The sequence below is a fragment of the Octopus bimaculoides genome, chromosome 10, assembly GCF_046866305.1.
Source record: "Octopus bimaculoides isolate indiv1 chromosome 10, ASM4686630v1, whole genome shotgun sequence".
NCBI classification, from domain to species: Eukaryota; Metazoa; Mollusca; class Cephalopoda; order Octopoda; family Octopodidae; genus Octopus; species Octopus bimaculoides.
Genome location: NC_142937.1, coordinates 83,377,160 through 83,403,896, shown reverse-complemented (window position 1 = coordinate 83,403,896; position 26,737 = coordinate 83,377,160). Strand labels below are relative to the sequence as shown.

The following is a 26,737-nucleotide window of genomic DNA, read 5'->3' as shown; positions in this document are numbered from 1 at the left end:
TGGATAGAGAATTACTTCAAAATAACTAAACGACAACCCGGGAAATCTAGATATCTCGAGCAAAACAAGAGACTAGCAAGCACAAGTCTTACCATTATAATCTGTAAGTGGAACAGTAAATATATGCAACACTTTCTTAACGTTTGATGTGTAAAAATAATGCTTGTCACTGTCCAAACTCTAACGATTGGATTTTTTGTTTCCTTGTTAGAAATCAGTTTCCTCTTTCTAGAATTAATACTATTACATGCATATATATATATATATATATATGTGTGTGTGTGTGTGTGTGTGTGTGTGTGTGTGTGTGTGTGTGTGTGTGTGTGTGTGTGTGTGTGTGTGTGTGTGTGTGTATGTATGTATGTATGTATGTATATGAAAACAGAAATAAATGGGTTAAGATGTTCGCTTTGCAACCCTGGGGTTTAGGGTTGAATTCCCCTTTGCTGCACTTTGATCATGTATTTTGTCTTATAACCGGAAGTTCACCAATGCCTACTGAACATAATTTGGTTGAAAGAAACTGCGCATAAGCTCACCGTTTAGTATACATTGTCTGTCACTTTATCTGGTGTTATCTTGCCATTACGCCTGCGCCATCTAATTATTGGGTGGTCTTCCTTTTACATAGTCGAGTAATTTCAGTTTCCTAATTCTTATATAATATAATATTAGCAACGCAGACTGGAGTGAAGGAAGGATCTAGGATGGATGGGAGTGGGGATGGGAAAAGTGCTACGGATATCTTTCTCTGAGCGTCATTCTAACCAATGTATATGTCTAACTGACTTTTGTTGTACATATATATTCCACAAAACTTGAAGACTCTGAAAAAGGTGTCATGTGCACTATGCCATCCACTTCTCATTACACCATTAAAAAGATAAACAAATGGCCATTCAACCATATTTTCAAAAACATATGCTGGCCTACTTAATCTGAAGTGTCGGGATTTACTAAAACCGAGCAATCATGAAATTTTCTTTTTTCAGTTGTTGTTGGCACTCCGTCGCTTACGACGTCGAGGGTTCCAGTTGATCCGATCAACGGAACAGCCTGCTCGTGAAATTGACGTGCAAGTGGCTGAGCACTCCACAGACACGTGTACCCTTAATGTAGTTCTCGGGGATATTCAGCGTGACACAGTGTGACAAAGCTGACCCTTTGAATTACAGGCACAACAGAAACAGGAAGTAAGAGTGAGAGAAAGCTGTGATGAAAGAGTACAGCAGGGTTCACCACCATCCCCTGCCGGAGCCTCGTGGTGCTTTAGGTGTTTTCGCTCAATAAACACTCACAACGCCCGTTCTGGGAATCGAAACCGCGATCCTACAACCGCGAGTCCGCTGCCCTAACGACTGGGCCATTGCGCCTCCACCTTTTTTCAGTAGTTGATTCATATTTCAACAAACATGGAGAGATGACACTTCTGAAAATTGAACACAGAAACTAAAAGCATGTTATTACTAAATATCGCTTAGCATTTCACCCTGCACCGTTTTCAATATCATTAGCACTGTTCCTTCACCGAAGATTGATTCTTTGGATTCCCTTTTGGGAATTTGTCATAAATAATGTCTGTTAAAGCAATCCTATACCTTTCTTTAACTAATTATAATCACAAAATCCGTTAAATACCATTAATTTAATAGATGAAACCTACCAAAACCTCTCCTTTGCATTTTCACTTTCCCAACTCAAAATGCCACAGGAAATTTTTCCTCTTGCACAGTGAAACGCAGATTGAAACTGATGGCAACGTATGATATTCTCAATAAAACCACTTTCCTTATAAGTTTATTATTAGATTTGTTTAGTAGATTAGATTAGTATTAGTTCTCAGAGGGATAACAGACTGCAGATAACACTGGAAACAACGAACACGGGAGTCTCTAACTCGAATGATCTACCGAAATAGTGATAAGTACCATAGCACTTTATAAGTAATCGCCATGTAATTTAATCAAAGTAAGATTAGAGTACAACTAACCTGATAAGGTGTTACTAATCTGATCTAATCTGATCTGAAGACATGGGAATATACTTTTATATATTGCACACAATCTATAAAATAGTATACTTTTCAAATAGTATGTTGATGCACATGCATGTATGTATGTCTGTGCATTGTATAATATCATATCATATCATATTATATATATATTATAGTAAATATATTATATTATATTGCTATATTACGTTATATATTATACTGTGTTGTTATATTCTCTCTCTCTCTCTCTCTCTCTCTATATATATATATATATATATATATATATATATATATATATATATATATATATATAACAATAGATAGATAGAAAAAAGGAGATGGACAGACAGACAGTGATGATATAAATAGCACATTTAAGAGTATGAGATAGGAAGGAAAGAAGCATGTAAATAACACTCGGGGTTAGAGAGGCAAAACCTAAAAGAGTGTAAAAATATAAGGCTTAAATACAACAATCAAAATAGTGTAAAAGGAGTGTAAAAGTGACAAAGGCAGTAACAGACGAGGACGCAAATATTCTGATGGTACAGCCCGTCAAAGAGTAAAAGTATTAAGGGATGCAAGTGAGAGAAAAAATATATGCTACTGAATTTTAGAACAGTTTACATGGCATTTCTGTACACACACATACACACACATATGTGTGCATATGTGTGTGTGCTTTTATATATACATAAATATATATATATATTTATGTATATATGTATATATATATGCATATATGCATATACATATGTATATATGTATGCATATATATGTGTGTGTGCGTGTGTGTGTATAAATAGAGAGACAGAAATATATATATGTGTATGTATGTGTGCGTGTATTTATATATACATATATATATATACACACATATATACATATATATATATACATACATATCCATATATACACACATATATATACAAACAAAGACATGTATATATATATATATGTATATATATATGCATACATTTACAAATATACACACACACACACATATACACACACATACACCCCCCATATATATATATATACATGGAGTAGGTAGGATAGTGAGACATCTTTAGTGATATAATAACATACTAGTTTCAAATGTATATTATTAAATATAACTTTGATAGTATAACTGGCAGAAACATAAACAGTATAAGATTATATATAAAATTACAGCCCGTTCACATTTCAAAGGTAATGTTTCACAAGAGATAAAGCAGAAATGTTTGAAGACATTATATATGAGTGTATATTTGTATATATGTAAGTATACATAACTGTGTATGCGTGTGTGCATGTGTAGACATACATTTATAACGTACGTACATACACTTGCAGTACCTATACAGATACCAACATTTGGAATACTGGACTTGTCTGTAAAGGATATCCGCTCCATAGACATTAAAACCCGCAAGATCCTGACATCAAATGCAAATTTCTACAGTAATATTGATATTGGCAAACTCTATCGCAGAAGAAAAGAGGGAGAAAGAGGCTTATGATCAGTACATACAACCGGCAAGGGCCGTTATGATATCAGACAACGTTGCTAAACAAAGGCAGCAAAATTAAGTTTATAAGCCAAGTGTTCATAAATGAAATACATAACATCCTGCGGGTCGATAATGAAATTTTCAGGAGACATTAATGACCTTTTCTTCAAACCCAGCAGTACAAGCCTAAACATGCTGCATGCCACAAAAGATTTATGTAAGAGAATGTTGCCCGTAAACTTGAAAAGGAGGGTAATACTGGTTCCAAAATGTGGCCCCATGGCAGCAATTTCGGGGGAGGAGTAAGTCAATTACATCGATCCCAGTGGTCAATTGGTACTTATTTTATTGACCCCGAAAGAATGAAAGGCAAAATCGACCTTGGCAGAATTTGAACTCAGAACGTAAAGACGGATGAGATGCCGCTAAGCATTGTACTCAGCATGCATCATGTCACATATCAAAAGCTGGATTCTTACAATCCTACAAAACACCTAATAGGCAAGCGGGACAAAGTAGAGCTTAAACTCCGATGAGGCAACCGTAAGTCGCTTATGTTACTCTCCTGAGAACGACATAATAGATGTAATCAGAAACTGCTGAAAAATGCTATCGAGTTACACCTCCAACAGAGACTTGATTTTGTCATAAAAACAATATACAGTGCCATCCGCAGAAAAGCCTGCACTCCGCTAAATATAAACACTTCTACTCTTGCATACAAACATACATATCAACATCGGGATTATTAGTGGAACATTACCATAAAAAATTCAACTAAGCGCAAATTATAACAGACCTGTTATAGCTATTTGGGCGCAGGAGTGGCTGTGTGGTAAGTAGCTTGCTTACCAACCACATGGTTCCGGGTTCATTCCCACTGCGTGTCACCTTGGGCAAGTGTCTTCTACTATAGCTTCGGGCCCACCAAAGCCCTGTGAGTGAAGTTGGTAGACGGAAACTGAAAGAACCCCGTCGTATATATGTATACGTAAACACACCTGAAAGAACCCCGTCGTATATATGTATATGTAAACACACTAGCATCGGTTGTCAAGCGATGGTGGGGGGACAAACACAGATGCACAAACACACACATACATATATATGTACATATATACGACAGGCTTCTTTTAGTTTCCGTCTACCAAATCCACTCACAAGGCTTTGGTCGGCCCGAGGCTATAGTAGAAGACACTTGCCCAAGGTGCCACGCAGTGGGAATGAACTGGAACCATGTGGTTCGTAAGCAAGCTACTTACCACACAGCCACTCCTGTGTATGTCTAATAAATAGACATAAATAGAAAACATACATACACACAGATAGACAGACGCATGTAGGTGTACCAGTTATATTAAATGACAAAGAGAGTAGAAAGAGAAAGAGCCATCTACACAATGAAGGGAGGTCTTAGACAAAGAACGGCAAAACTGCGGAGTTGCTGTCACCTTGTCCATGAGTGTGTATGCACGCGGTGTCTGTGTGTTAATCACTCGTTGTATATGCAATTCTTTCTCTTTCTTTCTTCTGCTTTATCCATATGTGTGTGTGTGTAGATAGATAGATAGATAGATAGATAGATAGATAGATAAGGCGGCGAACTGGCAGAAACATTAGCACGCCGGGCGAAATGCTTAGCGGTATTTCGTCTGCCGTTGCGTTCTGAGTTCAAATTCCACCGTGCATGTGTGATAGATAGATAGATAAATAGATAGATAGATAGATAGATAGATAGATAGATAGATAGATAGATAGATAGATAGATAGGTAGATAGATAGATAGATAGATAGATAGATAGATAGATAGATAGATAGATAGATAGATAGATATCCATGGATATCGTATTCATATATAAAAGGCTGTATAACCACAAAGTCTCTTACATCCAAATACGCAGAAAAGCAGCGACATACACGCTTATGTTTTAAACATGTGCATACTTTAATATGCCGAATCTTTAGATTCCACGCTATGTTTACTATAAAGAGAATAAAGAGAATATTAACAATTGTTTAGCACCAAGATGCATATTTGCTTATCCAAGCGTAAACTAAGAAGTATTTTCTATATAGCTATAGGCTGTTAACTCTTGGTTTGTTCGTAACTGACGAAGGGTAACGGCTGTTTCCGTTACATATGCTTTTCTGCTGAGAACGTTTTGTATATCAAAATACCTCATACAGCAACACTATATACGGTTGAAATACGAAAACGTATTTTGTTATAGTGAACTTTTATTTTAGTTTCCATGGTAAGTTTGGTTTACAGGCAACACATTTGCACATAAAATATATGCACATATAGGCACATATACGTGTACGCATATATACAGTGTACGTACGTACCTACCTACATACATACATACACATACATACGTACATAGATATAAAGATGCACATTCACACATTAACAGTACCTAAGTCGCTCAGACTGAGTGTGTGTGGATATATATATATATATATATATATATATATATATATATATATATGTGTATATATATATATATATATATATATATATATATATATATATATATATATATATATATATATATATATATACATATATATATACATATATACACACACACACATATATATATATACATATATGTATGTATATACATATACGTACATATATATATATATATATATATATATATATATATATATATATATATATATATATATATATATATATATATATATATATATATATATATATATATATATATATATATATACATATATATATATATATGTATATATGTATATATACATATATATATATATGTATATATGTATATTTTATATATATATATATATATATATATATATATATATATATAGATATATATATATATACATATACATGTGTGTGCGTGTCTCTCTGTGTGTGTCTGTGTGTGTGTGTGTGCTACAGAGAGAGAAAAGATGGCCAAGCAGTTATGTATAACATCAAAACATTTATAAAGTGATTACACAAGCATAAATAACGAAATTCCTTGTGTGTGTATGTGTGTATGTGTGTGTGTGTGTGTGTAAAAGAGTAAAGACACCCTTGGGTCACAATGACCATGGGATTGCACCTAGAAAGTTACCCTCCAAGGCACAAGGCAAGGTTGTTTAGGGAAGAACAGTAGTCACCCATGCATACCAGGCACCCCTTTCCACACCACCAATGTTATCCAAGGGAAAAGCAAAGGCCGATACAGCTTGGCACCAGTGATGACATTGCAACTTATTTCTACAGCTGAGTGAACTGGAGCAAGGTGAAATAAAGTGTCTTGCTCAAGAATACAACATACGACCCGGTCCGGGAATCGAACTCACAACCTCATGATTGTGAGCGGATGCTCTAATCACCGAACCATGCGTCTCCATGTACATATATATGCGTGGTTCTATAGTAAGAAGTTTGCTGCCTAGCGATATGCTCCCGGTTTCAGTCCCACTACGTGGTACCTTGGGCAAGTAACTTCTATAGCCTCGGGCCAACGAAGCCATGTGAGTGGATTTAGTAGACGGAAACTAAAATAAGCCTATGTATGTGTGTGATTCTGTGTTCATGTTCGGCAAAAGAAACCGATAGAATAAGTACCAGGATTACAAAAAATAAGTCCTGCAATCGATTCCTTGGACTAAAAGGTAGTGCTCCAGCATGGCTGCAGTCCAATGACTGAAAGCAATCCCTCGCCTATCGCGTGTGTTACGTTCCCTAACCTCCAGCGGTAGATGAAAATTTGCAAAGTAGGAACAGTACTGTAAATTTATTTTATTATATTTATAATTTGCATATATTTATTTTATTGTAAATGCAAAACAAACACCACGGAGGAATCGGCGTTAGCTTAAATAATAAACCGCGATAGATGAAACGCGATAGACGAACCGCGATATAGTGGGATTACTGTGAGTGTATATATATATATATAATTATAAAATCTGGTAATTAATCATATATTAATTAATATCAATTAATTATCAGGAGGCCAGCACATCTAAAGAATCAAAGAGATTCAGAAATAGTATCTGCAATCTCAGGGGATTAAGGTACATTAAAAAAAAGTAACGTTGACCACTAACGTGGACAATTAATGTGCTAGAAATAGATCACATCTTGTGTCCATTAAGACCTAAATTGTTCTCAACATGAAATATAGCAGCATATATATATATATATATATATATATATATATATATATCTATATACATATACATATACATACGTATGCATACATATATATATATATATATATATATATATATATATATATATATATATATATATATATTGATGTTTGTTCTTATGGGGAGTCATATATAAGAGAAAATTCGTATTACACTCGAGGATCACTCAATACTTTTCTGTAGTGTACATATTTATTAACTTTACAAGGAGAAGATTGATAGCGGCCACGAATTTTCGGTTTCCTCGCCGCCATCACACTCACACACACGCGCACATGCCCCCGCACGCGCGCGCGTTTACGTTGCAAAGTGAAACATGGAATGCGATCCATGACGGTTCCGCTTTGGTTCAAAAGTAGTCACTCCATATATCTACTCGATATTGATGGTTGATAATATATTTCTTAGTAACTTGAATTCGATTTATATATCTCACCGTTTTAGCAATTTCATAGTGCTATATTTGATATTTAGTTTTATTGAGCATTCCACCAAAACTCGCTCACTCTGTAACTGTGCAATACTTGCTCACTTCTATAATGTGTGTGTATGCGTCTGTGCCTGTGTGAGTGTGCGCAGATGCATGTGTGTGTGTGTGTATGTGTGTGTGCATTAAATGTATGTACATCTGAGTGCGTAAGAAAAATTGTACTCGATACCAATGGGAAACTGCTATTTATGATTGTAAAAGCTGACACGCTACATCTAATAATTCGAATTTCACGTTATTGATCCTCAGGCTACATATGCTTCTTCATAAACATTTATATGTATCCGTGTGTGTGTGTGTTCATATGTATGTATGTAGATAGATAGACAGTTAGGTAGATAGATAGATAGATAGATAGATAGATAGATAGATAGATAGATAGATAGATAGATAGATAGATAGATAGATAGATAGATAGATAGATAGATAAAGTAGAATAAAATATGAATTCAGTCAATCATATCAAATTCCTCATTATCATATGGAAGTCATATGCATAAATATGTGAATATTCACCTATGAAGGCGCATGGCTGACTGAGTCGAGTGTCGGGCTCACAATCATGAGGTAGTGAGTTCGATTTCCGGAATGACGTGTGTTGTGTTCTTGATGAAGACACTTTATTTCACATTGTTCCAGTTCACTCAGCTGTAGAAATGAGTTGGATAACATCGGTGGCGTGGAGAAGGGTGGCGTGCTGTCTTCCGTAAAACAGCCTTGCCAGGACTTGTCCCTCGGAAGGTGCAATCTAGTTGTAGTCTCATGGTCGTTCATGACATATATACATGTATGAGATGGGCAGTGAAATAGCGGAGCAATCAATGCATCGCCTTGCAATATTCCTCCTGGCTTTCTGTGATATGAAATCAAATATAGCGTTGGTCAGTTTTCATTCTTTTTTCTTTATGAATTATGTACCAGTTCTGCATGGATGTCTAATCTTCTCTTTCTCTAAATATATGTGTCTGTGTCTCTTTCTCTCCTAGATGAAGACTGATGAAACCTGGAGACTGATGTCCAACGGCACCGAATGTCACAACAGTGTCCCAGCGACTCCATGAGTTTAGGGCCCATGATGTAACATATATACATATGTACACGCATGAATATATGTGTGTGCATACGTATATACATACATAGACAAGCTAAACACACACACACACACACACACACACACACACACACTTATACACACACACATACATATGCTTCGATAGTTTCTTCTTCCAAGCCCACTGGCGGGGCAATAGTCGCTCCGAGGCTACAGTAGAAAATATTTACTCAGGATGTCACACAAGATAGGACAACGAACTCCGAAGCTCGTTGTTGCGGAGCAAACTTCTTCACCACATGCCTATGTCTACGTCTAAAGAAAACTACCACCTGCCATATAACAAAACCTGTAGTTTGTAATGGACATTTCCTAGCAGATATCGCCTTCCATATTTTGAAGCTGAATAGCAACAGCATCAGCCCTTCTAAATTAGTTAAGATTTTAAAAGGTCCCACTCTAACTACTTGAAAGATCATACACCAGCCAAGAGGGGAGCCTCGGGCCGACCAAAGCCTTGTGAGTGGATTTGGTAGACGGAAACTGAAAGAAGCCCGTCGTATATATGTATATATGTGTATATGTATGTTTGTTTGTGTGTCTGTATTTGTCCCCCCCCCCACCATCGCTTGGCAACCGATGTTGGTGTGTTTACGTCCCCGTAACTTAGCGGTTCGGCAAAAAGAGACCGATAGAATAAGTACTAGGCTTACAAAGAATAAGTCCTGGGGTCGATTTCCTCGACTAAAGGCGGTGCTCCAGCATGGCCGCAGTCAAATGACTGAAACAACTAAAAGAGTAAAAGAGTAAACGTGTCGTATTGAATGAAAGTGGTCGCCGCCATGAATTGAAATCACATCGTAGACTTTTATATTTACGTCGTTCACGCTAACTACAAGCCGTATTAAACACTGACGCACACACACTTGCCCGCACGCACCTACGTGCACGAAAGCAAACAACAACAAAAAAAAGTAGCATATTTTCCAGAAGTGTTAAATTATGATCTTTAAATTGTTTTCAAAGAAGAGGGATTTAGGGCTTTCTTTCGATTTTTCCGATAATTAAACTGAGCCTGCGGATAGTGTGAAATTGCTGTATCGTCTGGAATGCAAATTAATTAAATTTACATGTGAACTATTGAACTAAATAACAATTTCAAACAGCCTGGTTTCTGTTAAACCGGTTGGTGTAGAATTAAAAAAAAATAGAAGCTAAAAGCTAGAAAACATTTAAAAAGAAACAAGAAAATACTGCATTACAATCATGAATTGGTGATTTAAAAATTTCTGCAGCTAAAATATTAAATATTCAAGGTTTGGCTAGATTCACATAGCTTTCTGCTATTAGACAAAGAATCTAATTGTTATTGTTTTATACCTATAGTCTATGTTGTGTTAGAATTGTGATCAAAAGTGATTCTGTTGTCACCAGCACATCATTATTTATTTATTTGTCTATTTACTTTGTCAGTATCATATTATTCAATAAAGTGTTCTGCCTCCTTTTAAGACGGTAGGATGTAATGACCCTTTGGGGCGTAATTAAAAGCCATCCTTACAGACAAACACTTACAAAAGCTCGTCGGTGTTGCAGAGACGTGGTTCGTTACATGAATGCCGAACGCATACAATGTAGTTGAGTGTCAAACATTGAACTTCTCAGACGAGCAAAGGCTACTTGAAATCTTCTCAACAGCACAAGACAACATATTCAATTCATTGGACATCGTATATGAAGAAAAAGCCTTAAGCACTTAGTGACATCTGGGAAACTGATAGGATGGAGCCACAGAAGCCAGAGAGAATGATACTCGATTACTTGACCTACTGGCTCTAGAAAGACTGTCTCAGTAAGATGCTAAGTTGTAAGTAAGACAGGCAGACATGGAGGTCAATGTCAGCCGATGCCTGTAGGTATATAGCACATAAAAACGAGATGTACTATTAGGGAGATTTGCCTGATATTTGGCGTTTGGTGAATGATCGCTTTGTGTGAGTCAGTTATCTTCTTACTTTGTTCATTTTGAAAGCTTTTTTTCTTTTTTGATATATAACTTAATAGGGTTTAGGATTACCAGGTGAATGGTAAAAACTTTGCATCGTGCCACTATATCTTGCAATGACATCTAACAAAAAGTGGCTCGTTTGACCTAACTGTAAATAGGTACAAGAGAAGGAACTTCCAATGCGACCATTCGAACCTGCTAGAAATGTCAAACAAGTTTCCATCAAGTCAAAAACTTCTTAATATTTTTTTTAAATGGAAGACTTGTTGGACAATGTAGTCATATGCTGTGCCTGAAGAGAAACTAAAAGCTGGCTATCTTTAAGTGCTGACATAGAACCTTCACATATTTTAAGAGCTCGGTAACTATACCTAGCAGTGTACCATGCAGATGTAATAAGCTTTGGGAATTCTGTCATCGTTATAGAATACCCAGTGATCATTTTCACAAGTTTGAGATAGCAGCAAAGAACACGTGCCGTTCTAACTTTATATAAATAAACTCCTTATATCCAATCTATTTTTACATACAACATATTTTCATATGTAGTATGCTTTTGTATACGGATTATATGCAGATTATATATAAAATATATACAGATTATTTATAAAATCACAGTTGGAAGTCACAGTGGATCAGCTCCAACAAGTCTCAAAAAGAATTATTTCCAAATGTTCTTCATCGGAATTTAGTGATTGACACGGCAAAGTTTAAACGTGCACGATATAGAAGATTCCGAAAACTTTTTAAAATCCTGCTGGCTTGGTAATTACTTCTTCCTGATCTACAACCGACTACATTACTTTGTTCGTATGACTTATTCCTGGAACTGCCGGCGACAGAAAATAGTTGATGCCGTTGATAGTAATACTGAGTGCAATTATAGATCTTTCACAGAGCTACATGTGTGTTAGGTAAAAATTTTGCAGTTCAGAGAACAGTTGTTGTATCAGTTTGTCTGCTGCCTTAACCACTGCTTATAAAAACTAGATCTAGACATCATTATCGAAAATCATTATCCTCTAACCTGTAATAAATTTTCAGCAAATTGTCTGGACAACTAATCTCCAAAAGAATGAAATGTTCATGCTTGTACTCAGTTTGAGGATTTTAATTTTGATCCAAAGAGATGCACACTTTGGGCCAAGGAAAGTAAGCACGGATTTTATCGGCTTTTATGCCTTTTGGGATAACTGATATGTTTTGATGGAATCACCTGACAACAACAACAACATTACTTATCCTATTTGAGAAATATTCTCAGTCAGTTCCTGCAATGTTTGTCTAGTCTCTCCAGAGCTCTCTTGTGTGCTATTGCGCATTCATACCAGACAATTATTTGATGTCTCTCAAGCGCTTGTTCAATCTTTGAATTCTGGGTAATATTGCACACTAGTGCATCACTTTTACTCATGCACAAGAATAACTTTAACACAGAATGTGTTATACATCCTACCCCTCAGGATTCAATGTGACCCCAATACCTAAAGAACTAAGTGCAAAGCTATGCTTTAATATTGGTGGACTTTGGCAAGTAACAGACAGATCAAAGACGTCTTCCCACTTCAACCGGGAGTACTGAGCACACAATTCCCAGCTTTCTGATGTCAAAACCTCTCCAAAATTTCAGTAAATTTCTGTTTGTTGTTATTGACATGTGATCTTCACATATCAGTATTGCTTTTTTTTTCTTTCCATCTCTCTCAGGAAGCCATATTTTTTTAAGTTCTTTAGAAATTTCTATCTTTGCATCTTTTCTGAATGTCAACGTGGTTTCGGCTGAAAGATGAAGACGGGTGTATGAGTAACAAGCAAGTGTATTAGTTATAGCTCGGGAAAGTGAGAAAGTCTTTTACGTTTCGAGCCTACGCTCTTCAACAGAAAGGGATAAGAGAAAATAAACAGAGAGTGAATGAAAAAAACTTGTAGATTTCAGCAGTCCAGTACGGCGAATGTTGTGTATATATATTTATACACACATATACATACGTGTGTGTGTATATATATGTATGTATTTATGTGTGTGTGTGTGTGTATGTACGTATGTGTGTATGTGTGTATATGTTTTCTTCTGTTTTTAATTCTTTAAATTCTTTCTCTGAGGAAGGAGCTGGTTTCTGACAAAGATACCAAGCTTCATCGTTGGAATATAGATAAGAAAAACAATATCACATTTTAAACTTGAGGAAAATCTTGCATATGTTTAGTGTTCCACCTACTGATTCTAATTATAACGTGTGAGTCAACTGATTGATTTGTTTTGTCTGAAAACCCTAGCTTATCTAGATTGTTACTTAGGTATTTACTCATAAATATCTGTTCACATGTATATAAATAATTATTGGTAAGAACGGTACATATTTTTTCTTGTCTGTCCCAAACAACAATATCCAGCTTGTTATTCTTACACTTGACTAATGTTTTAATGTATGTACACATGCATGTTTAAGATGAGTTTCTTTCTGCTTCCGTCTATCTAATCGACTCACACAGCTTTCGTCGGCCCGGGGTTATAGTAAAAGACATAAGTATTAGTTTACATATAGTGAAGCTGAACCCGAATCTACGTGGCTGTGAAGTGAACTTCTTAACCACACGGCAATGCCTGCGCCGATTCTCTCCCTTGCAATAAAAATTGACAGCCAAAAAAAAACCAAGATACCAATTATATATTGATAAATACTTTTATGTTTACGCAAGGATATACACACATGCACGCAAGCGTGTGTGTGTGTGTGTGTGTGTGTGTGTGTGTGTCTGTGTGTGTGTGAGCTGTTGGTGTGTGCTCTGTGCGCGTGCATAACTCTTATCTCACTCTACGCAACATATAATAACCAACATGGTATTACAACCTTTTAATAGATAGATTGATAGATATACCTTATTAATAGTTACAACAATAGATAGGTATATAAACACATACAAAGAGAAAGAAGGAAATAAAAAGGAATAGGAGATGACTTGTAGAACAAATAAAACATGACAATGTTGTTTTTCATCAGAATTTCTTTTTCTGTCACCTATCCCGCCATAGAAAGATTAAACGCTAGACAACCAGACGATGTTTTTCGCAAGACTTTTGTCTCAAGATATCTTTGTTGGTGGCAATGAATGTTTTCTCAGATAATACTCAATTTTAACGAATACACTTACATATATATATATATATATATATATATATATATATATATATATATATATATATATATATATATATATATATATATATATATATATATATGTATAGACACATATAAAGATACACACACGCACACACACACTCACTCTCTCTCTCTCTACTTTTTTATGTGTGCGGAGAGAGTAGAGAAAAATACGAGAAATACATATATGTGTGTGCGAGTGTATATATATATATATATATTTATATATATATACATCTATATATATGACATTTATTTGTTTATATCGGATTTATGTTTCTACACATACACAAACATATGTATCTGTGTGTGTGTGTATATATATATATATATATATATATATATATATGCATGTGTGTGCACGTGTGCGTGCGTGTGTGTGCTCACGCGTATGCGTGCGCGTGTGTATGCTTTTCCTGTTTGTTATTGTTTTGTGTGAGGAATGGGAGGTGTGAGGGGGCGCAAAATAACTTCAGCCTGTTTTGTGCCAACCAAACATTTTCCATCTGTCTATCACTCGTATTCTTATTGATTATCTTATTAATCATCTTCATATCTCCCTTTCGTCTTTCTTTCTCACGTTTTTTTTCTTTTTTTCTTCTGTTATTATATATTTGTTTCGCTTGTTTGTGAGTTTGCTTTCTTAGTTCAACTCAGCTACCCTACATTATTCACCTGAAACTAATTCAATCATTAGCAACTAACTAGTTTATCTCACACCCATCATCTCAAACTAACTGTCGACTTTAAACAGAAATGAAATAGTAAGAAGAGAAAAACAAAACAAGAAATCAAAACAACTTTTCTTTTTGTGACATATTTGAACAGCTGAAGCGCAGTCATGGCATTATTTAGCTTATAAGATATTACAGTCTCGCCACAACAACTTGCAATGTATTGATAAATATCTAAGCTTCACAACTAATGTCATTTTCCCTCTGCTGTAATATATCTAATACAAGGACGAATAGGAAATGACACAAGGGTGACATTCTCATAGGAGACAAGCTTTAATCAATGCCAAGACAATTTGAAGAGCATGGAAATCTTGCTCAATGAAATGTTTCCCTTCGTTGGTTAGGCGTAAATTTTGAATCAGAGCTTAGATCTGAGTAAGAACAAGCAATGGTTGCTTCCATTTGTGTCTGTTCTTTCGCTCTAGATGTTATCTAAAGTAAGTTGAGTAAAAAGCAGTATTTTGCCAATCTATTACCGTTGAGATAATAGATTTTGAAATACAATTACTGGTGTTAGAACGGTGGAACATTTCCGTATTTTAGTTAGGGTGACAACTCTAAAGCCTTAGAAAGTCTAAAGGATCGATGATATTGAAATTTCAGTTGATTAAATTTGGAATTGTGCATGCAGGGCGGGGGCAATCTAAGGACAATATGATTAATCCGACCTTTCACTCAGCTGTAGAAAGGAGTTGCGGTGTCACTGGTGCCAAGCTAAATCGGCTTTTGCCTTTCCTTTGGATAACATCGGTGTCGCAGGGGGAAAGGTTTGCATGGGCAACTGCTGGTCTTCCATAAACAACCTAGCCCAGACTTGTGCCTTAGAGGATAACTTTCTAGGTGCAATCCCATGGTCATTCATGACCGAAGGGAGTCTTTCCCTAGGAAATACAGTGACAATTACAGTCTCGTTTTGGTTATACATAGTATTATTGTAACATTGATGAGACCAGAACAATAGGGAAACGTCTGGAATTAGTATCTAAAACTTGCCGAGATAAATTCATCTTCTTTGATCCACCTGTTTTTCCATATCTTGTCATGTGCTCAGTGACAGAAAAAAAAAATCAAGAAACACCTGAAATGTCATAAAATATATTGTTGCTTTTGTATGTTGCATAAGCATTTTTTAAGAAAGGAAAGCAGAAAATAAAGCTGGTTCCCTGAGCAATTTCAAAGTTGCTAAATATCTTTCCATATGCAGCCACCGATGAAGTCAATATGAACCACATCGACTTCACTTGTCATATTCCGACCCATGACATTTGATTCATTGCTGATGAACTAAACTGCATATTTGAATAATATCAAATATATCACAAGGTATAGCTTATGTTGTAGCCGTTGCTGTAATGTTTTGTTTATTTGTCTAATGAACACACTAGGACAATTGTAAACAAGCGTCTACTTGTTAATGTTTCCGTGGGCAGAAAATGTAACTTTAATTTGACAATTAGTTGGGACATTACAAAAAGTAATGTATCTTGATTTCTCTGCCATTCTTTCTTCTTAGGCTTCCGTCGATCATGGCTGACCATGGATGATGATGTCATCCATCTGTTGAGTCAGTTTTTGCAACGCCTCCTGTGGCTGTAGAGACCGATGCAAGAGTGGCAGTCTCGTTTGCAGAGGTCACACCTATACGTTGAATCCGGCCTGTTGGCTGTCATTTCTTTTCTGCAGGTTCGGTTTTCAGCTGCCACCACCCTCAAATTCTCTTCGCCAGTCTGCAGTTGTTTGTGAAGAGTGCCTCTCCAGCTGGTTCGGTCGGCTGCGAGATCCTCCCAGGAATTGGTGTTGATACCAAGTGCCTTCACATCCCTCATGCACACGTCCCTGTACCTCAGCTTCGGGCGGCCAATGTTTCTCTGCCTCTCCGTAAAGGACATCTTTGGGATCCGACCATCCTCCATACGGCGAACGTGGCCAAGCCAGCGCAGCCGACGTTGTCTTAGCGTGGTGAGCATTCTATGCCATTAATAAGACGTAAGACTAACAGATCTTTGCTCTAAATATTTCCGTAAGCAGAGAAAGTAGAATACACAGCTTATGTGGAAAGTTACAACTTAGCTCTGGATCTTTCTATGACCAGGGAAGCAGAGTATGAGCCTTAAAAAGAAGTTTCCAGCAAGGACTGAAACTGGTCGAGTTTCTCTTTTTTTTCTTCTTTTCTGTTCGGAGAAACATAAATAAGCAGACATTTGTTTATTTCATCTAAACTAGTGTGTTTATTGCCTCTAAGAAATATTACAGCAATGGCAAAAATACAAAGATGTACCTTGTGATGCATGCCAACTTCATAATTGATTCACATACAATAACTGTAGCCATAACAGTGGTAGCAGTAGATACGACCGTAGTAACAGCAATGACATATTCTGTTTGTTTGTTTTATCAAGAATACGTCATCGATGCAGTAAATAAAACACCGAGTTACTCTCTTAACAAAAACCACGTTATAGTATGTATATGGACGCATACATATGTGATTGTATAAGTGTATATGAGCGTGTGTGTGTGTACGTGTGTGTGTGTATTTATATATGTTTTGCGTGTGTGTATAACCTATGTATGTGCATGTGTCTTCATTACTTTTGTTTCATTCTTCTTTCAGTTTTCTATCCCTAATTGATGTGATGTTATTCAGCTTTAGATTTCACAATATACACTGTGATATCCCTTACTTTCCTAGCTTGTCTCCTTCTCCCTCTCTTTCTCTCTCTTTCTCCCCACCCCCTCCTTCACACACACACACAGCCTCCGATCCATTGCAACTTTAAGAATGGATCTCTTTGTTTCTTCACACTCACTGAATCTTGTAAGTAGGAAATATAAAAATTGCAAATAAAAATTGCTCAGAAACATATTACATAAAATTGTTTATAAATTCTAAAATATTAGAGAATATATGAGATTAAAAGCGGGAGATAATATAATATGGTTTATATATTTTATATAGAATTTTAGCAAAATTTTATTTATATACTTAAAGCTGGCGATGAAGCATAATTTCAATAATATCAGTATCGGATAAATGTTTCTAACGAAAAGATTCTCTCGGGAAAAATCTAATTTGCAGGAAGTTCTCAATCTCTGAGGAAAGATTTGCTTCAATGAAGATCTTATTTCTGAAGGCTCTTTGGGAATTACTTAACTTCAATGAGAATCTTATTCCTATTCAGAAGAAGCTGTAACCTGCATTAGCTCCCATCATATAGAATATCCGAGATATTAAAATATCTAACAGAGAATCAGCAAAAGAGTGGATTTGATGTATAAGAGACTGCAACTATCCCGAGAGACGCCACACACTCGGTGTTACCAAGTGCGAGGTAAGGTGTTGCGTAAGAAAAGCAAATATAATTTTTTTATTAATTAATTGAAATAATTCATGTACTACAAGCAAATACATTTGGCTGCTACTTCTAGTAGACTGAATGACTCCGTAGAGGTTTCCTTGTCAATTTAATACTGCATATATTTGATGAATGCGCTAAATTCATCATTATTAATTCAGCATTAAATTCACAAGGGAGCCTCCATAAAGTCATTCAACCTGCTAGAAATAACAGCCAAATATCTACTGAATGGCATACAATCGCTTTGAAAAGAGGAGAGACACACTGGATATTGTAGTGAATTCCTAGATATGCAATACCCGAGAGAATATCGAGGGGGTTATAACTGAAAGGCATTTGATCATATTGCTCAGATTTGTAACATCTGTAAAACAAACCGGTAACAGTAACTTGGTGATATGTGTCTTATATCCATTCTACTGCAACTACAATTCTTTGAATTTTTCTACCTTAGAATTGCCTTTTTCCCTCGCCACCAAATCCCATGCTGCCACCACTTCTCCTTTCTCCTCAGTAGTACTAAACTGAATATTAATTATTACCGATGGAAGAACTATTAATACCAAAAGGTAATCGTTATATTCAACTTAACATGGATGCCTTGTTAGAGAACCGAATATTGCGTTATTAACCCTGAAAGAGCCTCTCACATAGGCATAAAATCACACACACACACAGATCTGTTATGGGCACCTCATTTCTTTAACGTCCCTCAGCTGTATTCCAAGGTAACAGAGTCTACATTCAGTTAAATAACCTTTTAATATTATATTAATAACTGCTCCTGCTTTAATATTCCACCTGTTTTCTAGTTTAGTCTCATTTAAGAAATATCTAATATCTAATATTCAATATTTTGTTATTTAAATCACACGAGTCAAACGTCACTAATTAAGAGTTTTTTATCGACAAGTAATTAATACAATCACTTCCCAGTAAAAAGTGATATTCCGCTGAATCATGTGTCGGCCTGCTTTCGTCTTCAAACATTCTATATTGAAGTTTGTGAATTTTGATCAGTTTGTATATCATGGGAGGAAGAGAGCATTGATATTAAGGGACGGATCCTTTGTCTGAAAGAGAAAGACTGTTTGTAATATTTACCTTTTCTTTCTCTTTTTTGTTTTTTATATTGGCGAAGACTTAATGCTGAAACTTCAGAATCTTCTCTCTATTGCACATAAATCTATCCAATGTCATGGATTTAACAATTAACAGCAGCAATAAAGAAAACGATGAACAGTTTCATGTCATGATCTCCCCAATATTTGTTTGATAGGCTATAACAGTGACTTGGATTCCTATCACTGAGAACTTATTAGTTTATACAATATGGCGCGATATGTTGTTGTTAGTAGTGGTGGTGGTGGTGGTGGGGTTTAGCTTCATGTTGTATCTGATTGAGCATACTTATAACCCAAGGCAATTCAGCCATGACTATCCTGTTTCTTTTTTGTTCAAATATGGTGTACCTCAATGTGTCATCGTTAAAATGGCAGTATGTGATTCAAGGGTGATTTGACTGCTGTTTCTAGCATTTCAAATGGTCCTGAAGAGATTCTCTCATTGATTTGGTGTGTCCAACCAAATTTCATGATTGAAACACTGAAAAACTAACATTTGGAAATCATTCTTTATTGTTTTGTTTTTGGTTTTGGGGTTTTTTGGGGGGGGGGTTCTATTCATAGAATGAGTCTTCAGTCAACACAAGTCTTGATCATCCTTCAGATATTATGCATTGATACCTCACTCGATATTTACCTGTACTTATTTTGGGCTAACACCTGAGAAAATACCGTCTCAGTAAAAGACATATTAAATAATGTGGTCATGGGTTCGTTTCCCATAACAAAAAAATACGGGATAGAGTCACGACTTTAAATATAGGTCATCTCGATTATGAATGATCTGATTGTAAACAGCAACAACTTCAACACGTTTCGTCGTGTTTACAGGATCGCTTCTTCTGGCAGCGATGAGTTGTTTCTGCTGTCTGGTAAGCGGATCTCCATCAGTTTCGACAATGAGTATTCAGCTGTTCAGCCAAGTGGATTATCTACTCATCGAATAAACATGTAACTGGCTGAGTATTCCACTGACATATAAACAATATATCTTCCAAGCAGAAAAGTGTGAAGTTGTTTGTGTAACAAGGCTGAATCTTTGAGCTTTGAATTACGAGTAGAATCCATTCGATGGACTTACAAACCGTTTTCGTTTTACCCAAATCTATTTACAAGATTATTATTGGTATCAAATATTGGCTGAAGGGCAGCTGTTTCGAGGGGGGGGGGAGTAAGTCGATTTCGTCGATCTCAGTGCTCAACTGCTACTTATTTCATCGACCCCGAAAGGATGAAAGATAAAGTCTACCTCGGAAGAATGTGAACTCAGAGCATAAACACGGTCGAAATACCACTAAGCATTTTGCTCGTCACGCTACCGACTCAGCCAGCTCACCGCCTTAAAGACAGTGTGTGTGTGTGTGGAATGTGTGTGCGCGCGTGTGTGAATGTGTGTGTGGGAAGGGGTTCAGGGGGGGGGGGGGAATGTGCAGCCATTTGCACGTTAACGCAATGAGCGAGTAATTCATTTGACAGAGATTAGTACTCATCGTCGAAAAGAACGGAACTCCATCCACCCATATGTGTATGTATACGTGCGTGTGTTTGTGGGAGAGACAAACCGAGAGACGAAGAGGGAGAGAGAGAGAGGGGGGAAGGAAATAAAGAAAGGGAGAGAGATATAAGAAGAGCTTACATATGTGCGGTATGTGTGTGTGTGTTAAAAATAATACAAATAAAACATCCGTTTGGCTTATAAGTGGATTAGTCTTCCAGGAAATCTTGGAGATACTGATAAGATAATCTAAGTTTATTTGTGTTATGATTCTCATGGATAACATTATAATACGTTTGAGAAGCCAGAATGCCTGGAGTTAGCATTGATAATTCATAAACGGGTTCAGGTGAAGACATATTTTCAAAAAAAAGGATTTTATGATTTCAGATATTTGTCTTTCGTAATCGTTTTATACACAATTGATATTGATTTATTTTATGAGGAACCTAGCTTTTACGTGGTATTAGGTAGGGGGTTAGTATTCACATAAAAAAAACACTTTCGCAGTGGATTTAATTCTAATATGTCGGTTGAATTTGCTTCAAAGCACGTACACACATTTGCAACATATTAACACATGCAAAAAACATGACATACACGCAAGTATGCAATTATATATGCATACGTATGGGTTAATTTTCACGTTGCTCCAGTCCACTCAGCTGGCAAAAAATGAGTAACGCTGCGATGGACCGGCGTCCCGTCCAGCTGGGGAACACATACGCCATTGAAACCGGGAAACCGGGCCCATGAACCTAGCTAAGCTTTAAAAGGGCGCATTTGTTTATTATTTATGGGTTAATTTATTATTTATGGGTTAATGGAGGTGATTGTAATTGATCTCATCAAACCAAAGAAATCATGTTTCAATTGTTTTTGTTTTTAAAGTTGCTGTTATTATCTGTCGGTCGCAAATGCTAACAGAACTGTCGTTTTTCGGTGTTGAGTTGGGACTTTAAATCTGAATACAACATCCGGAACAGTTCGCACAAAAATTCCTGTTAGACATTTTAACGATTTCGATCCTCAAGTTGTATCTTTTATCCACCTCGAAAAACTGGAAAACAAAATTGACCACGGTAGGATTTGAACTCAGGGCACGGCAAGTCGAAACCAATATTGTTAGTCATTCTATCCAACATTTAATAAATCTTTTAATTTACCAACCCACTTATAAACATTTAGGTAACCACGCGATCTACCAGAAATGGAAGCCAAATTTCCTGCAAATTAAATCTTACTGGTTCATTTTAAGTGGTTAGACTAGTTCATGTATTTCTAGAAGCACAAAGAGATGAGATGCCATGGTTGGAGAGTCTGAGATACTGTCTGCCAAATAAAAAGCTAATCTGGAGGAAAGCGACCAAAATTATGACAACTGTGGCCACTACCTCTAATTAATATGATTTAAATCAAAAAGCGGCTAATGACAGAATCATTAGCGCATCGGACAAAATGCCTTCAAAGTATTTATTGTCTCTTTACATTCCGATTCCGAGTTCAAATTCCACTGAGGTCAGCTTTGCCTTTATCAGGTGTTGATAAATTAAGTTCCTGTCATTTAACTGTGGTTAATCTAATCTACTGTTACCTTTCTCCAAAATTTGAGCTCTTTGCTCTGTAACAGAAGACTTTATACTATGAATAAATATAATGTAGTCCTTTGACACCCGTCACAAGACGGATTAAATGTCTTTGATTTTATGTTTGCTCGGTTCGTGTTAACCTAGAAAGAAGCAGCAACAAACACAGCAGCAGCAGCAGTAACAACAACAACGTCAGCAGCAGCAGCAATAATAACAAAGCCAACTAATAGTGAAAAACCAAAACATAATTACCCTTCTTTTTTTTTTTTCCCAATTCATGTTGATTTTAGGTTTGGGAATCTTGAGCGCAATTACAAATGTTTGACATCTGGGCAAGTGTAGCGATCTGTAAATTTAGCGATCAGTCTGAAACTCGAGAAATATAAACTAAATTTTGGGCACAATTAACGATACTTTCGTTCTATCTCACTGACAGATACATAACACAAGAAAGTTTAAAATCCAGGCTGTTTTCCCTTGTTATAAACAACTCATACACATCAATATCCCTTGTGTATATAAGACAGAGTTTAGTTTCCAGTTAAGTTTTTATACAACATCATCCAACATGGCTGCACTGCCTGGTGCCGACGTGTAAAGGAAAAACTGAACATTGTAAAATAGACTGCTACAACAGTTTCTAAGAGCTTATCAGAAATCAGATACAGATTTAGTAGTCTGTTTGTTTATTTTCGGTTAGAGATAAATCTTTTTTCTCCTTCACTTTGCCTCCTAATCTCTCCATTTATTTCTCATCTCTGTCTCTTTCACTCTTCTCTCTCTTTCTATCTTTTTCTCGCTCTCTCGCTCTATCTCTCTTTCTTTCTCTCTCTCTCTCTCTCCCTTTCTCCTGCTTTCTCTCTCTCTCTCTCTCTCTCTCTCTCAATGTATTTCTCTCTCTCCCCACAAGTATATGTAGCGCGTGTGTGTGTTTTGCATTTACATATGAGTATGTGTGTGTATGCGTGGGGAGTAGATGCGTGCGTGCTTTTGTGTATGTATATATGTGTGTATATATATGTGTGTGTGTGTGTGTGTGTGGAATGACCACAAACAAGAAATATATATATCGAATTCTTTATCACTCTGAATATCTGTCTATCTCTTTCACTTTCTCTTTTCTCCTGTCTCTCTCTTTCTCTCCCTCCTCTCTCTCTCTCTCTCTCTCTCTCTCTCTCTCTCTCTCTCTCTCTCTCTCCTAGTCCTGCTTTCTTAATCTGCTCATCTATTCCTTATTACAAAAGAAGTGAAATAATAACATGTAATGCTAAGTCTGTCTGTTTGAGTTTCCTCTAGATAAACTCGCCTGGTAGTTGACAGTATATACATTACAGCGAGGGAGGGTATATAGCCCTACCGTAAAGTAAAAGTAACAGCGATGGTTTTACATTCGCATAAGGTATATTTCGGCAGCTCTTCATTCCACCACCACCCACACACCTCATACAGCTCCCGATTGGGTTTTACGTTTATGTTAAAGAAAACAGCTGCGTGGGAGCAAGAGGGTGGCCACCGTTGTAGTAGCAATAGGAGAATAGAAATGTGACGCTTGTTGGAGTACAAAGACGAACCTTGACAGAACGATATTGGTAGCTTGCCGAAAATATATGTTAGTTTCTTTGGGATTTACTAACGAGAAGGAAACAACGGTGTTGAAATTATAGCTCGAAGATAGAGTAACGATGTTTTTTTTCTTTGTTATTCAATCAGTGAAGATTGAAAACACAGTTGCTAAGGTGTGTGTGTATGTGTGTGGTCCTACGCAAAGCTCTGAAATGAATCTTCAGTTGCAAATGGTACTTGGATCTATTCACCATATTCACTGTACAGACAAGAAACAACTGGAAAAGTCGAATTCAGAGATATCTACTGCTGCAGCTGCTGCTGTTGTCGTTGATGATGATGATGATGATGATGATGATGATGATGACGATGCTGTTTATGATGATGTTGTCGGGGATAATTACGATGTTGTTGTTGTTGTTGTCTTTGTTACGGTGGTAGCGGTGGTGGTTGTGTTGGGGACAAACACAAACACAGAAGCACACATAAATATAGGCACACACACACACACACACACACACACACACACACATATATATATATATATATATATATATATATATATATATATATACGACGGGCTTCTTTTCAGTTTCCGTTTACCATATCCACCCACAAGGCTTTGGTCGGCCCGAGGCTATAGTAGAAGACACTTGACCAAGATGAAACGCTGTGGGACTGAACCCGGAATCATGTGGTTGGAAAGCAAGCTTCTTAACACACAACCACGCCATGGAAATAAACAAATTCAAATTTTATATTCTTGAGGAATAAAAGGAGATAAAGAGTTTATATAATTTTGCAGGAGTTTTCGCAAGGTAATCAAAATGAAATTACTGTAATCAGTGATTGAAACCACGTAGTAGTCAGCTATTTATTCCTGCTAAATATTAATTTAGATTAGAATCAATAAATACTTCCTCTTATCTCTAAGCAATACTACCACCACAACAACAATAGCACTTACTACTACTACTACTACTACTACTACTACTACTACTTCTAGAAATAGAAAAACATATCCACACCTGATCTGAACACAGTTTCCTTAAATTCTCACACATCCAGAATCTCAATAGTCTCCACAGTCTGAAATGATTTCTCATGTTAACCTCATCTCTGTATGTAGCTAAACAGTGTATTTCTAAAGTGAGACTATATATATATCTAACGCGCTATGGAACACATTTCTATATATAGCTAAACGTTGCATACCTACAGATCACATGTCTCTGTCTCTATAGGACACATCTCTATATAAAGCCAGTCATTATATCTCTGTAGACCACATAGCTGCGTCGCTATAGAACAAGTCCCTTCATATAGCCAAACATTGTATACCTAGAAACTACACCCACACGCATATATACACACATGCATGCATGCATATTTACATACATACATACATACATACATACATACATACATACATACATACATTCATAAACACCAACGCAAGGAATATTTGTGGAATATTACCATCAAACCTTTTGTCGAATGAAAACATAACAGGCCGGATATTGTTTTTTGGGACAGAGGTGCAAAGGAGCAGTAAAGATCTGCAAAACTTTTCTGAAGTTCCAAATGTGAATTTATCTGTGTTAACTTCATCCCAAAGATGGAGCCTTGTATCTTTGTTAGAAACTGGCTCTTTTCTCAGTGGAAGATTTATAATAATTTTAAAAAATAGAAGAGACATACAGACATACATACGTACATACATACATACACACACACACACACACACACACATACATACATACATACATACATACATACATACATAGTTGGTACTCCGTCGGTTACGACGTCGAGGGTTCCAGTTGATCCGATCAACGGAACAGTATGCTCGTGAAATTAACGTGCAAGTGGTTGAGCACTCCACAGACACGTGTACTCTTAACGTAGTTCTCGGGGAGATTCAGCGTGACACAGTGTGACAAGGCTGACCTTTAGAAATACAGGTACAACAGAAACAGGAAGAAAGAGTGAGAGAAAGTTGTGGTGGAAGAGTACAGCAGGGTTCGCCACCATCCCCTGCCGGAGCCTCGTGGAGCTTTAGATGTTTTCGTTCAATAAACACTCACAACGCCCGGCCTGGGAATCGAAACCGCGATCCTATGAACACGAGTCCGCTGCCCTAACCACTGGGCCATTGTGCCTCCACTGTAATCCTATATATTCTCTAGAAAAAAAAAAGAGAACAAAAAGACTGGATGTTCATGACTGCGACGTTGCCATCGGTGCAGTAATATCAAAAGCAGTTAAGGATAACTGCTACAAATAAATTTTGGTATAGAACTAATCTAATCAATAAGCATTTATTTTCTCACATACAGTATATTTGTGCTATGAATGAGAATTTACTCAAATTTCACAATCAGAGTTATACATATAAAGTGATGGTCAATACAGTCGAGTTAGAGGTAGAAAATACGGTGAGATGTTTATACTTTTGCCAAGAAGACTAGTGGCAG

At 36.5% G+C, this 26,737-nt stretch overlaps 1 protein-coding gene across 2 annotated transcripts in view; it reads right to left on the bottom strand.

Moving 5' to 3' along the window:
• The window catches only part of LOC106871598 (transient receptor potential cation channel subfamily A member 1), a 203,134-nt gene that overhangs the window by 161,317 nt on the left and 15,080 nt on the right, over window positions 1-26,737 (bottom strand). The window lies entirely within an intron of this gene.